The sequence below is a fragment of the Rhinolophus sinicus genome, chromosome 15, assembly GCF_057876585.1.
Source record: "Rhinolophus sinicus isolate RSI-liver-muscle chromosome 15, RSI-T2T, whole genome shotgun sequence".
NCBI lineage: Eukaryota > Metazoa > Chordata > Mammalia > Chiroptera > Rhinolophidae > Rhinolophus > Rhinolophus sinicus.
This window is the reverse complement of record NC_142515.1, coordinates 114,143,476-114,157,254: the sequence shown is the minus strand read 5'-3', so window position 1 is coordinate 114,157,254 and position 13,779 is coordinate 114,143,476. Positions and strand designations below refer to the sequence as shown.

At 38.8% G+C, this 13,779-nt stretch overlaps 1 long non-coding RNA gene across 3 annotated transcripts; it reads left to right on the top strand.

Annotated features, from left to right (window-relative positions):
• The first annotated feature begins 26 nt into the window (after positions 1-26).
• LOC141572743 (uncharacterized) lies at positions 27-8,817 on the top strand. Of its 3 annotated transcripts, XR_012498196.2 has the most exons (4): positions 28-436; positions 1,807-2,007; positions 2,587-2,825; positions 3,205-8,817. It is a non-coding gene; the product is annotated as an uncharacterized LOC141572743 (long non-coding RNA). The 3 variants fall into 3 exon arrangements; XR_016019072.1 differs by having other exon boundaries at positions 27-436; positions 2,587-8,817; XR_016019073.1 differs by having other exon boundaries at positions 32-436; positions 1,872-2,007; positions 2,587-8,817.
• The last annotated feature ends 4,962 nt before the right edge of the window (positions 8,818-13,779 follow it).

The window sequence follows — 13,779 nt, the reverse complement described above, 5'->3', positions numbered from 1 at the left end:
CGCTCCGACCGACGGCGCACGCTACGTGAACGTCCCCGCGCACGACGTGTGCACGTCGTGGTCTTCCCTAGGAGGGGAGGCGCGGAGCGGCCACTGCGCGTGCGCATAGATCACCGTTCCTAACGTGATCTTCCATTTTCATTCTCTTTCCCCTCTGCCTCTCTTGCTCCGCCCCCTCCACCCCCCAGCCCTGAAACGAGAGCTTTCTATCCCTCTTCCTTGGCTTTCAGGACCGTGTGACTTCAGCTACAAGACCTCACTCCGCAGACCCAGTCAGCACGAAGTTACACCCGCCCGTGAGGACCGGGGCGAGATGCACCCAGTCTCAAAATAGCAAGACCGTAAAGAAACCGGAGATCACAAAAGCACCTTAGATGTGGCAGAGGAAATGCTTTCACTGTCATTATTTTAAACCATCCTTACAAAGCCCTGTAAGGTGAGCCTTTGGAACGCAGTCACCTTTAAGACGGGAAAGGAGACATTCTGAGAAGTGACCTGCCCATGTCCCACCGCCAGTGAGTGGCAGGAGCCAAGTTCCCTGGCGGCCTGTTCAGTTTTAAAACGAGCTTAGGGTTCATGTCACTGGTCAATATATCATCACTGTATAGTGGTTATATGTTATATACAGAAAAAGGTTTTCTACATTCGAGTGTGGTGGCCCTTTAGGGTTAGAGCATAGGAATCACAGCTAAAAAGTCTTTATGTTCCGGGTTTCAAACACGTTAATGGTGAATATTTTACTTAGAAGCAAAAAATAGAGTATGTATGTGTCTAACAAACTGAGGGCTCCTTCGGTTTTCCTGAGTCTATCATTTGCAAGCCTTTTTGCTTTTGATCTGATTATCTGAACTCACCCTTCCTTTGAACACCTACCTTCCTATGTAAATCCTGATCAATTCTTCGGATCGCGAGATTGTGACCTCCCCTCGTCAAAGTTCCTCAAAGGTAGCATACATTCTTAATCATTTGTTTCAACTTTTCACCTAGCAGAGTCCAGCTCAAAGTAAGGACTCAGATTTTAAAAAATTTTAATGACAAGTACACCCCTCCCTCCTAGGTTTTGCAAGACTTTCCCAACCATTAAAGGTCCTTATTTCTCGCCTATCTTCAATTGATACTTTCTATGTTAAACGGTTTAAGATTTAACTACATGGTTATTACCCTAACATAATTGTAAAACTCAGGCCTCTCTAGTCCCAGTAGGATGTAGTAAGAACATGAAGAGGCCACTGGACTAAAAAAAGAAAAAAAAAAAGTGCATTCTCATCCAGGCTTGGTCCTTTCTGGCCCATCCAATAACTTTTCCTTAAGAGTCATTTGTAAACAGACCTAACAAAGCTACCTTTCCTACAGTGGACACAAAATTGATATAGCCATTAAATGAGATCATACATATAAAAGCATTTGATGTATAAAATATATATTTAATGCTATGCAATATTACTATTATCTAGAGTCATCCAAAACTTATCTAGATTATTATTAAAATGAAAATCAGGTCACTGACAACTTTAAGCATTGATCAGAAGTGTATTCAACTCATACCTTGTAAATGTTTAAAGTAATTGGCTGGAATCTCCCTCCAGAAAGCAAAGGGAGACCTCCCAACGTTCTCTCCAGAGATTTGGGTTGGTAGAGAAGCACTTAGAATTCATTGTTCTAGTCACTTCTGTGAGTCCCTCCTGTAGCTGAAGTACTTCACTTTACAGATTATTTTAACTCTAGGGTGTATTTTCCAATTCCACAGGGGTAAGGTTTCTTTTGTCCTGTTTTGTTTTGTTATGTGGACTGTTTGGTTTGTTGAAGTAATCCAAATACCTAAAACGCCTACACTGCTGGAAGCTTAAAGTGGACATATTATTATTACCAAGTCTATATAGGCTGCGATGGAGGAAGGAGTTGGCAGGAAGTGGAGAGAGGGCAGCAAATGAAAGAAGTCAACTTCAGCTGTTTCATCATCACCTATAGTATCAACCTGCGGGCACTGCCTACTGCTAAAAAAAAATGGTAAGGGATGCGATATGCTCTTTGTGAAATACTTAAGATAACTTTGTGAGCTACTAGATGTCACTAGTTAAAATGTGATTAATCTAGATAGAGAAATCACAGGTTATTTGAATTTCTTTGTCGTTTATCTATAGCTTAGATACCCCCTACCTCAGGGTGATTCATTTAAAATCAATGGAACTGACATACATAATATGGAACATCTAGCCACCTTAAGAAACTAGAATAGAAAATATATTTTAATTACTATTTTTCTTTGTTACCTCATTCCTAATTGAGACTTAGAATTACTCAAGATTTTTCACATTTATTGAAGGTTAATTTTATGTATTGTATTATCTTTCTCTTATGAAACAGCCCTATATCCCATTATAAAGAAACCTGAAGTATGATGCAAAACAAATGCAGAATGTAGATTTTACTTTTTGATCCTTAGTCAAAGGTTTCATTAAAAATATTGAAGTCACGCCTTTGTTCACATTAGCCTTTTTACCCTCACAACAAAAACTGTGGTCTTTAACTACGTTTGAGAGTGTATTTGATTCCTTCATCTATATATTCTTTTTCACCCTCTTTTAGGGTTCTAAGAAAAACCTCACTGATGTGGAAAACCACTGCTGACTGGAGGCAGGTTTAATTGTGGTTGTTTTTCCCCATGATCTGGGCAACTTGTCAACAAACCACACATGCCAAACAAGGAAGCAGAACCAACTGAAGGTCTCTTAGTCAACTTTCCAGTGTGCAAAAGTTGAAGGTTACTGGGGGAAAAACTCACAGAAAGTTCATTAACAAAGGATAAACAGCTTGCTTGACATAAGGTATCTTGTGTTTATACCTTCTCTGCAGAGTCATCTTGTTGTATGATCCTGTTTGTTTTGTGGTTTGGAGCCTTGATCTCAACTCTGTATTTTAGAATCATTTGGGGAACTTTTAGATAATATCAGCGCCTCATACCCAGAGATGATGATTTAATTGTATAGGTTTATACACTGAGGTTGTTTGGTTTAGAATGTACTATTTGAGTAAATGAATTAAAGATCATTTGAGCTTCCTTAATGGCTAAAAGCCCCAAGATTGTTTAGTTACAGTGTCCTCCTCCCTGGACCAAAAAAAAAAAAAAAAAAATGTTTAGCCAATTAGAAATGACCCTTAGAAATACATAAATTAATAAGTTCACAGCCTTATCTTCTTTTGTAGCAACCTTGGAAGAACTGGACCATGAAGGTGTAGGCTTTCTTTTTGAATGGCAGAGATGAGATAAATTGACTTTAAAAAGGGTAAGCCGTGATCACAGGTTATGCTTCCTAGGATTGCCCTTTTACAACCTTTGCACTAAAGGACTCTGCTTAAGACCCACTTTTAAGGAGACACTATAGCTCAGTGATTATGAGATCAAATGCTGGAGCCAGACTGTCTGGGTTTGAAGCCTAGCCCTTGCACTTACCACCTAGGTATCTTGAACAAGTTAAGTTACTTAACTTCTGTACCTGAGTTTTCTCATCCATAAAATGAGGATCGCACGGCACCTATTTCTTAGTTTTGTTATAAGGATTAAATGAGTTAATGCACTTATGGAATGTGGAACATATTAAACCCTCAATTAGTGTTACTTATTATTCCAACTTCCCCTAGAGGGAAACTCTAGTAGTTCTCAAAGGAGCCAGGCTTCCACACACAAGGAGCCACTATTTTCTGCCCGTCACATAAATCTTACAATGCTTGCATCTTGAGACCGGTCACTGGGGAGAAAGGAGTCAAGAAGTCTTTCCTTCTCTGCCTACTGCCCTCTTATAAATAAACCTACACCTCCCAAATAAACTAACATGTCCCTTGAGAGTTCAACAATAACTGCTTAGATTGGTTCTCTCCTACAGTTGAGTTAAGGAAAGAGAGCAAATACAATGTTTTTCTTGGTGAAATAGATCTTAAAGGATAGATCTTAAGTTGTGGTGACAAGCCCTCTGAAGGTAGGGTTATTGTTTGTTTGTTTGTTTGTTTTTAACTTGATGGAAAGCAAGTGATCATAGTAGATTCCTGTGACCTACTTTTTGTGCACAGTTTTGATTGTCAGGTCATAAAAACATGCACAAATAATAACTGAATGTCTCATGCTATGATTTCTTTTCAGAGCAGAGTTAGCTCAAACTGTTTAGTACTTACGCTTTCCAAGACAAAGATACCCTCTCTAATCTCTTTGTTTGTATGAATTTGATAAGCACCCAACACCTTTAGGTAGGGGAAGTATTACCCAAATGATGGGATGAAAGTTAGCTGAGCTTCTCCTGTTGAAGTAGGTGTCAGAACCAAAGCCATGGAGCACAGTTGGCCACCACTCAGTGAATTCTTGAGGACCTTTGCTGAGCCCAGTTTGAAACTAGTTTCCCGTAAGATTATATGTAAGCTCCGAGTTAAGTCCAGGCTACATGATTTGGCTTCCACTTAACCTCTCTATCCTCAGTCTGCAACCTTTCCTGCTTCACTATTATCTTCGTGCACACCTTTACTATGGCAGTTCTCTCTCCCTACAGTGTTTTCTATCTCAATTTGCTCTGCTCACTCTATCATCTTTACACAGTTCAAGATTCTCCATTTCCAGAAAAGTGTCACGGAATTGCTAGTTTAGGCAAAGCATTCTTTCTCAGATTTCTCATGGTTCTCTATCCATAACTCCATTAGCATTTACCCTGTTGTATGAATGAATAATCTTGACAGAAAGTGAGTTTCTGGGCCTCAGGAGGTATGCCTTAATCATTCTTTAACTCCAGCATTCAGAATAGCGACTAAAATAAAAGAAGGCACTAACTGTCTGATACCCTGAACTGAAGGCAGTGTCAGGAGAACCAGAGAAAAAGGAAGATCTGGAAGATGGTGCCATTAACCAGGATAGGCAGTACAGGCAAAAAAAAAAAAAAAAAAAGAAGAGACAGATGATGAGGTAAGTGGCCATGTTTGACATATCAATGGACATCAACACCCCTGTGCAGGTTTTTGTGTGAGCCTGAGTTTTAGCTGTTGTGAATAACGCTGCTATGAACATGGATGTATAGATATCGCATTGAAACTGTTCTTTCAAGTCTTCTGGGTATATATGCAGAAGTGGAATTGTTGGATCATATGATAATTCTACTTTTAATATTTCGAAGAACCTCCATACTGTTTTCCACAGTAGCTGTATCAATTTAGTTTCCTAGCAGCAGTGCACAAGGGTTCCAATTTCTCCAAATCCTCAACGACACTTGTTATTTTATTTATTTATTTATTTATTTATTTATTTATTTATTTATTTATTTATTTATTTTACTAGTAGCTACCCTACTGGGTGAATTTTGATTTTGATTTACATTTCCCTAATGATTAGTGTTGAGCTCCTTTCCATGTGCTTATTGGCCATTTGTATATCTTCTTTGGAGAAATGTCTATTCAAGTCTTTTGCTGATTTTTGAATCTGGTTGTTTGTTCTTCTGTTGGTGATTTCTAGGAGTTCTCTGTATATTCTGGATGTTAATCCTTCAGATACATGATTTGTAAATATTTCTCCCATTCTGTGGATTGCTTTTTTACTCTGTTGGTATTGTGATGATGATGATGATGATTTGCAGTAACAAATTATCCATGAGATACATGCTGTAATGGAAAGAGTATTATGTCAGGAGACTTGATTTCAAGTTCTGTTCTACATTTATTAGTTCTGACCATATGATCAACAATACTGAGGTACAGAGTCCTGGTTTCGAATTCCAGGTCTACCACTTATTAGAAACCTGACCTCAGGTAGAACTTTTGAACCTTAGTTACCTCATCTGAAAAACAGATACAATAAATCCCACTTTGTATGTTCTTGTGAGATTAACAATACTATATATTAAAAGCACCCGGCACAAAGAAAGTGATTATTATTTAATATTACTGTAGTGGATTTTTTTCCTCCTTCAGGTTGCTTTCGTTGTATTGATTTAGGGAGAGATTATCCAAGAAAGTTTTTGGGTTTTTTTTGTTTTGCTTTGTTTTCAAAGATTTTATTGGGAAAGGGGAACAGGACTTTATTGGGGAACAACAGTGTGTACTTCCAGGACTTTTTCCAAGTCAAGTTGTTGTCCTTTCAATCTTAGTTGTGGAGGGTGCAGCGCAGCTCCAGGTCCAGTTGCCGTTGTTAGTTGCAGGGAGCGCTGCCCACCATCCCTTGCAGGAATCGAGGAATCGAACTGGCAACCTTGTGGTTGAGAGCCCACTGGCCCATGTGGGAATCGAACCAGCAGCCTTCGGCATTAGGAGCACAGCACAGAGTTCCAACCGCCTGAGCCACCAGGCTGGACCAATAATGGTTTTTATCCAAGTAAAAAATATGGAAGCCAATTAGTGCCAACGCAAGGAATAAGGATAAATAATAGGGGGCAGGGATGTAGCTTTGTGGGATACCTTATCAAGTTCTTCTATAAAGAAAAAAGAGGGGGAAGAGACAGAGCAATCAGTTATGTCTAATTGGAATTTCAAAAGCTTCCTTCTTGGTTCAAGATGTTTAGCATCAAACTATGTTTGATGACATTGGTGGAAGGAGCAGAAATTTGATTGTTCTTTATAGCAAATGGAAATGTAATAAGGAGAATCATTTGATAGCAAATGTTTCTCTTTCTCTATGGCATAATTATATATATACATATATATGTATATACACACACATATATACATATATACACACACATATATGTAAATGTGAGGAGTATTTTAATAGCATTTTTTGGATAATTGAGGATATTTTTGTTTAATATAATGCTCAATAAGGAATAGTTTCTTAAAGGCTAGTTATAATATGGAATCTGAAAATATATTAATGAAGTTTTCATACTGTTATATTAAAATGCAGTTGTCTGTCTCACACCTTTAATAGATCTTTCACCCATGCATGATTTTGTAACATCATGCATTGGTCACTTGGAAAATAGTCCACTGAGTTATGTAGATTTTCCAACTATTGGCAGATTTCATTACACAGTATCAAAAAATCACATTTGTTAGTATTGCCACCAATCTCATTAGAAATTCTCTATGTTTTGGGAAGGTGTCAAGCTAACCGGGGTGGATATAGAGTTTCCAAAATTCTGATTTTTGCTTGAAAGGTCGAATTTTATCATTGGCAACAAATACTGTCAGTTATTTTCCTAGAAGATGCAGGTTTACTTGGCTCGTTTTCAGAAAAATGTCTGCCAGATTTTCAAGTCTAAATAAACATGGTTTGTTTTCAATTGTTCTTTCGAGTAAAGATGGGGTTTCATTTTTGAAAACAGCTAGTTCAGCACACAATTCAATCATTTGTGTGCTTTTCCTCAGGAAAACCATCACACCTCTGTATGCAGCAGAAGGGCTTTGTGTGTATTTCTTGTTTTGTCATACAGAAGTTAAAAAAGATGTGTACTCGAGGGATGAATTTTAATACAAAAGTTAGTATTTTTTACTGCTTAATTAAAGACTTCTTACATGAAACTGGCGTTTTGTTTCCCTGCAAGTATGTGGTGGTGGTGAATACAGTAACTGCCAGGACCATTGGTACCAGTGCTTTGATTCATGTGAAGGCTCTTGCAATTTACCCACCATTGTTTTTGTACATTCAGTGCAAACGTGAACACAGTGGAAAAAATTCAGATAATGCCTTAGTATTATTAAGAAAACATTTTTGGCCTCTTGGCCCCTCTGAGATATTTTTCAAGGACCACACTTTGAGTACTGGTGATCTAGAATGCGAACTCTATGTAAGCAGTGTTTGTTTTGTTCACTGTTATCTAGAAGAGTGCCTGGCACACAGTAGAGGATTAATAAATATGTCCTAAGTGTGTTTATAAAGCAAGGGCAGATGAGAGGTTAATCCTTTGTGGAAAAAAGAGTAATAAAATGTATGTTTTTTACTACACACAGCCTGATAATTAACGAACACATTGCACAAAATGGTATGAAAATTTAGTTTTATTATTGCCATTTCCTTTGCTGAAGATTCTACCGACTTCTAAATTATGAGCAAAAAGACTAAATGACCTTTGTAGGAAGAAATGTAAAATGTGCGAGCATCACAGAACAAATGCTTTTTTTTTTTTTCATAGCAGCACAGAGTTGAAATGCCTTTAGAGGTCATCGAGGCCAATTCTTTCATTTTTACAAATGAGAAAACTAAGCTGTCGGGGGCTGGCTCAAAGTCATAGTGAACAGACTAACATACGGGACCTTTCACATCCTCTCCTGCACATGGCAATGATAGAAATGATCGTGGGAGGCAGGAGAAGAACTTGTGTGTATTTCTACTGTAGGCCTGGCCAAGCAAGCTCAGAGTCAAATCCTTACACCAGTCTGTGGCTACTTTCGGACAGAAGAGGGACGTGGAGTTAGAGGATAACACCTCATGTACCTCCTGGTAGAGCACCTTGCTCCTCCCCCAAACAGCTCCGGCTGGAGCGATGCAGAGACTGCACGGGGAGTCAGCTAGTCTTGTGGAACTGTGGAGGGGAAGAGTCAGGCTCTGAGAAGGAAGCGAGGAGGGTCTGGAGCTGTGCTGTATAGTAACATGAATGGGGGCAGAGTCTGGAAGAGCGCCGACAGAGAAGGATGTCTTTGGCATATTTCAGCAGGGAGCTACCGGCATTTTGTATGGAACTGTCCTGCACGTTGCAGTATATGTACCATCTCTACTCTCCCCCATCAAATGCCCGTGAATCCCTGTCACTGTGACAACCAAAAATGTCCTGCACATTTCCAAATGCCCACAAGGGGGCTTGTATAGCCTCAATTACCATTTATCACATATTTACTAATAAACACACTTCCTGATGAATGTGGTAGAATACAATTTGGAGAAAATAACGTTTTTGTTCTTCTCTGGCTTTTTGGTCTTCGTCCCCAACCCACGAGACCTCCACCCTCACCCACTGAATCAATAGGATTCATTGCTCCAGGATGAGGTGAGCATAGCCAGGAACGAAGAAGACACCTACATTTCTGGGTGCAGTTTTCAAATGAAAGCTGAAATAGTAGGCTTTGTATTAGAAGGACAGGTTTCTTGAAAGAGGAAATGTGGTTTTTGAGTTCTAAATGAGTAAGGGCTTGGCGGGCTCAGGGCAGAGCATTTGCAGCATGAACCAAAGAGTTGGGAGGTATGGCATTGTCTATGGGAGAAACATAAGGAAGACAACCTGAGGGAATGTGAGTAGCACGTAGGTGTCTTACCCTCTGTCCACTCTCCTCAGTCAGCTCAGAGGACCAGCACTTCCGTGGGGAAGACAGGACAGGCTCAGAGCAGAGCAGATCCAGCAGCCCCCCCCCCCCCCCATCAACTCACAGACATCCCTCCCTACCCTCCAGGATACTGAACATCCACCACTTTCCGGAGCGCCCCCTTCCCACCCCCAAAAGCAGCACAGCAGTGGCTGAGAGTGGGATGATGATGACGGACAGACGGAAGGGTGAAGCTAGCACAGATGGATGCAGACATGGGCGGCAAGGGAAGAGAGCGGAAACTGGACTAGAGGGAATTGCCCATCGCAGCAGACCCTGGACCCGCTGCCTGAGAGGTCGGTACTACCTATGAATCCCCAGAAAAGGAGAGGAAAAGGGGTGGGGGGACTGAGTTTAAATCTGTGCATTGCAAAGTTTACATAGAAGGTCAAGTTTTAGGCTCCTAAGTGGACAGGGGCCTTAGCAATTAAGTGCAGTAATAAGGACATAAAGAGCTCAGAAAATTCATCCTAAGTATGTTAATGAATATTTACCCTCTCTTTAGTGAAGCCCTGTAAATTTGAGGGAGGTATCTAGGTGCCACATGTCTGCTGTTCAGCTCGTTCAGGGTTAATAACCATGTTTTTCCCCCAAAATAAGACCTAGCCAGACAATCAGCTCTAATGCGTCTTTTGGAGCAAAAATTAACATAAGGCCCGGTCTTATATCAGACACAGTCATATATTATAGTAAAATAAGACCAGGTCTTATGTTCGGGGAAACACGGTATTTATGTGGTTTCAATGACTATGTATTGACAAACAAGTGCTTTGACTTCTCTGTGGTTGTAAATACCACTGACGTAGCCCCTAACTGTCTAGAGGCTGAAGATCTGTTATCAATGGATGAGATACTTCAGGTAGAATCTGTCCGTTTTTTAATCAATGAAATGTTTACTCTCTGTTTTGTGCAAAGCGTAGTTTTAAAATTAACTGTCACTAAGAAAGGAACGAGCACTTAGACCTTAGGATAGTTTTCTTGAGACATCATCCTCCAAAGCATCACAATTCCTAAGCTGAGAACCGTAGTGTAAATTCAGAAAAATTCCACCTTAGATTTGACTAAATACTCAGGAGGAAATGATGTTCTCTTTGTTCTTATTCCTGTAGAGGTTTTTTTGTTTGTTTGTTTGTTTGTTTGTTTGTTTTAGGTGTCATTAACATTCAGATTTTAAATTTGAAAGGCATACCCTGTGTACACGGTGCCTATGGGGGTGACCAAAATGGACATTCCTATTTTATTGCACACACTCACCCCAAGAAAGCCTAGAGCTGATTTCTTTGTCTTAACACTGGTAAGAAGCTCATCTTGTACATTAGTAATTTCTACCTTTATCTCTAGGAAACAAGAAAATTTTAGTTTGTGCTCAGAGAATGCCAAGATAGTCTGAAAAACAAACAACAAAGTCTTAAGCTCTCATAAGCACATCTTTCATTGGGACTGTTGTTTGGTAAATTCTGATTTTTGTTCCAAAAGAGCACAGTGGCTGTGTTCTAATACACCTCTAGTTTTGCAAGGAAGACCTGTAAAATTTCATGGTCTCATTATTCAATATGTGGGTTTTTAAGGGCAACCTCCTTGCCTGATGTTGAAACCAAGTGGTAAAATGAAGGAATGTGCTGAAGTCTATTTTATTGCATACATGACACATTTTGTGGTTGAATTTTATTACTTGATTCATGGAAAAAAAATCTCTGAGTTTGGATTTGAGGTTATTTATGATAGCTTTGTGGTTCATTCTGTTCCTTAGAAGGCTTTCATTCTGCTTTTTAGTTGTTTGTTTGTTTGTTTTACTTTTCAGTGAAATGAGTTGGTAGCTTGAATGGTATCTGTGCTTTAGATATGTAAAGAATAAAGAGAGAAGGCTTCTTAGACTGCTTAATCATATTAATGTGTTCTCTTGGTAAAGACAGCAGAGGCCTAAATATAACAGAAAGATGGTTGTGAATGCAGAATTTCTTTTCTTCGTTTGATCATTTCATTCTGTAAGTAACAAAACACGTGAATCCTAAAATTCTAAGGGCTAACCTTTAAACTGAACATTTAATTGTGAACTGGATATTAGTCACTGAGTATGCCAAGCAACTTATTTCTTGCACTTGTAACTACCTTTTCAAACAAGTTAAAAACTGATAAGAAGTGCTTGGGAAATTCTTATCAGTCATTGCAAAAAATAGTTTAACCCATCCTAATCGGGTAAAGACTTTAAAAGGCCTAAATTCCTAAAAGCATAAGGGGATTTTATTTTATTTTCTATTTGCTAAGTATGCTGTATAGGAATCTTATTTTTTTAAACAACAAATCCAGAGTTAAGGTATCTCTTTATTCGTGTGATATACTCTGAGTGCTTTTGCAGCCTACAAAATAGACACTTGCTTAAGAGCACACTGTAGACTGATGCAGGAAGTGTTGATTAGAATTTGTATGTTCGTTCTGAGTTTGTGAATTCCAAGCAGGTTTACTTATGGGAAGTAGCTGCTCTTCCATGATTGTTCAGCTCCAGAGCATGGCCACCTGTTTCCTATTGATGACTGCTGTTAATATTGTGGGGTACATCCTTCCTGTCTTTTCCTCTCTTCGTATACATTTTTTTTAACTTGCAAAATTAATCTCACAGTTTACTTGTTACTCCTTAATCTTTTTGTCATTAATGGTGTATTTAAAAAATGTGTTCAATAATGTCAGATAATCCATCCTCTAGGTACAACATAATTTACTAAACTACTTTCATATTGTTAGACTCTTAGGCTATTTCCAATTTTTACCCATTATAAATATTGTGACTTGCATCTTGAGCGTAAATCTTTGGGCACATCCTAATTATTTCCTATAGGTAAATTCCTAAAAGTAATATTGTTGGGTCACAAGGCAAATATTTTGAAATGATCACATGTAATTTAGTAATTTACCACCCTAAAATAGCCACTGCCAACAATTTGATGCATATTTTTCATCGTAAAAAATTAATACGTATCTGCGTGAATCTATATATTTTTTATGTTGCTTTGTGTATGAGGGTTATATTGAAGGGTTTTAAGCAGAGGAACGATATGATCTGATTTTCATTTTAGAAGGATCACTTTGGCTGCCCTTTTGAAAACAGACTATTGGGAAGCAAGGTTAGAAGCAAGGAAAGTTAGGCTCTATTGCAGTAATCCAGGGGCGAGATCAGAGTGGCTTACAGCAGGGGGCAGCAGTGGAGGTAGTGAATGACGGTCAGATTCTGGATATATTTTTACAGGAAGACAGATTGGATGTGGAGTATGAGAGAAAGAAAGGAATACAGATCAACTCCAAGTTTTGGAGATCTGAACAATTGGAGGACGGTGTTGACATCAAGTGACAGGTGGAGCAGGTTGGGGGAGAGGGAAGAACAGGAGTTTAGTTTGGAGAGAGTGAGTTTGACATGTCCAGAAGGCATCCAACTGGAGATAACCAGTTGGCTGTTGAATATATGAGTTTGGAGTTCTGGAGCGAGCAGGCATAGGAAGTATAAATTTGAGAATCATTGGCATGCAGATGATATTTAAAGCCAGGGAGACTGGGTGAGATTCTCAAGGAAGTGAGTACAGATAAAGAGAAGAGGGACCAAACACTGGGGAGAGGGGCTCATTCCAACCAGAAGAGCATTTACTGTGTACTAGGCACTGTTCTGTGTGCTTTGCATAGTTATAGGTGGACTCATTTTATCTTCAAATCAGCTCAATGAAGGGATACAATTATCATCTCAATTTTACAGAGGAGGAATCTGAGGCACAGATAAAGTCAGGAAGTCAAAATGCATATTTTACGACATGAATTGATGCAATAAGTTTTAACTCCCTTTTTGAATCATGCAAACTTATTTTAAAATAAATCATGTAAACTTTTTCTGCACAGGCTTTATCCATTATGTCTTAAAAATCTTAGTAGTTATGCATTCCAGTTATACTTTAAAGAATCAACATGACTCATCTGCTCAAAGGTGCTTTTCTTTCCATCTGACAACACATTCTAGTAATATTGAGGAGAGACCAAAACAAACAAACAAACAAACAAACAAACAAACAAAAACCAATAATAACAAAAGACATGTTTGAAAAGGAGAGCGAGCCATTGAGGCATTTTTAGTGCTCAATATTTCTTAAAGACATTGTCTTTATTTGCTTTCACGTGTCTCTTCCTCAAGAACCATGCATTCTCTAATTATATTTAAGGGTGGGAGAGACAAGTGAATACAGGGAAATTGTCATCACTCCTACCACCTCACCCTATACTGTATTCAGAATATCTCAAAGGGATCATTTCTAAGGCAATACCTCACCCTTAACAGAAATGTGCTTAGACAGGGAAGGACAAAAACCACTATGGTGGGTTAATCGTTACAGAAGGCTTCCAGAAGAAATATTTTAAATTGTCCTTTTGGTACCCTAGAGATTTTTATACCTTGGGACAGGGATATGCATGAATGAACTTGCTGTTTGCTTTGCTTTTCCACTTTTTACCCTTCCTTTGAAAAAGGGTTATTGTGAAAGGGAA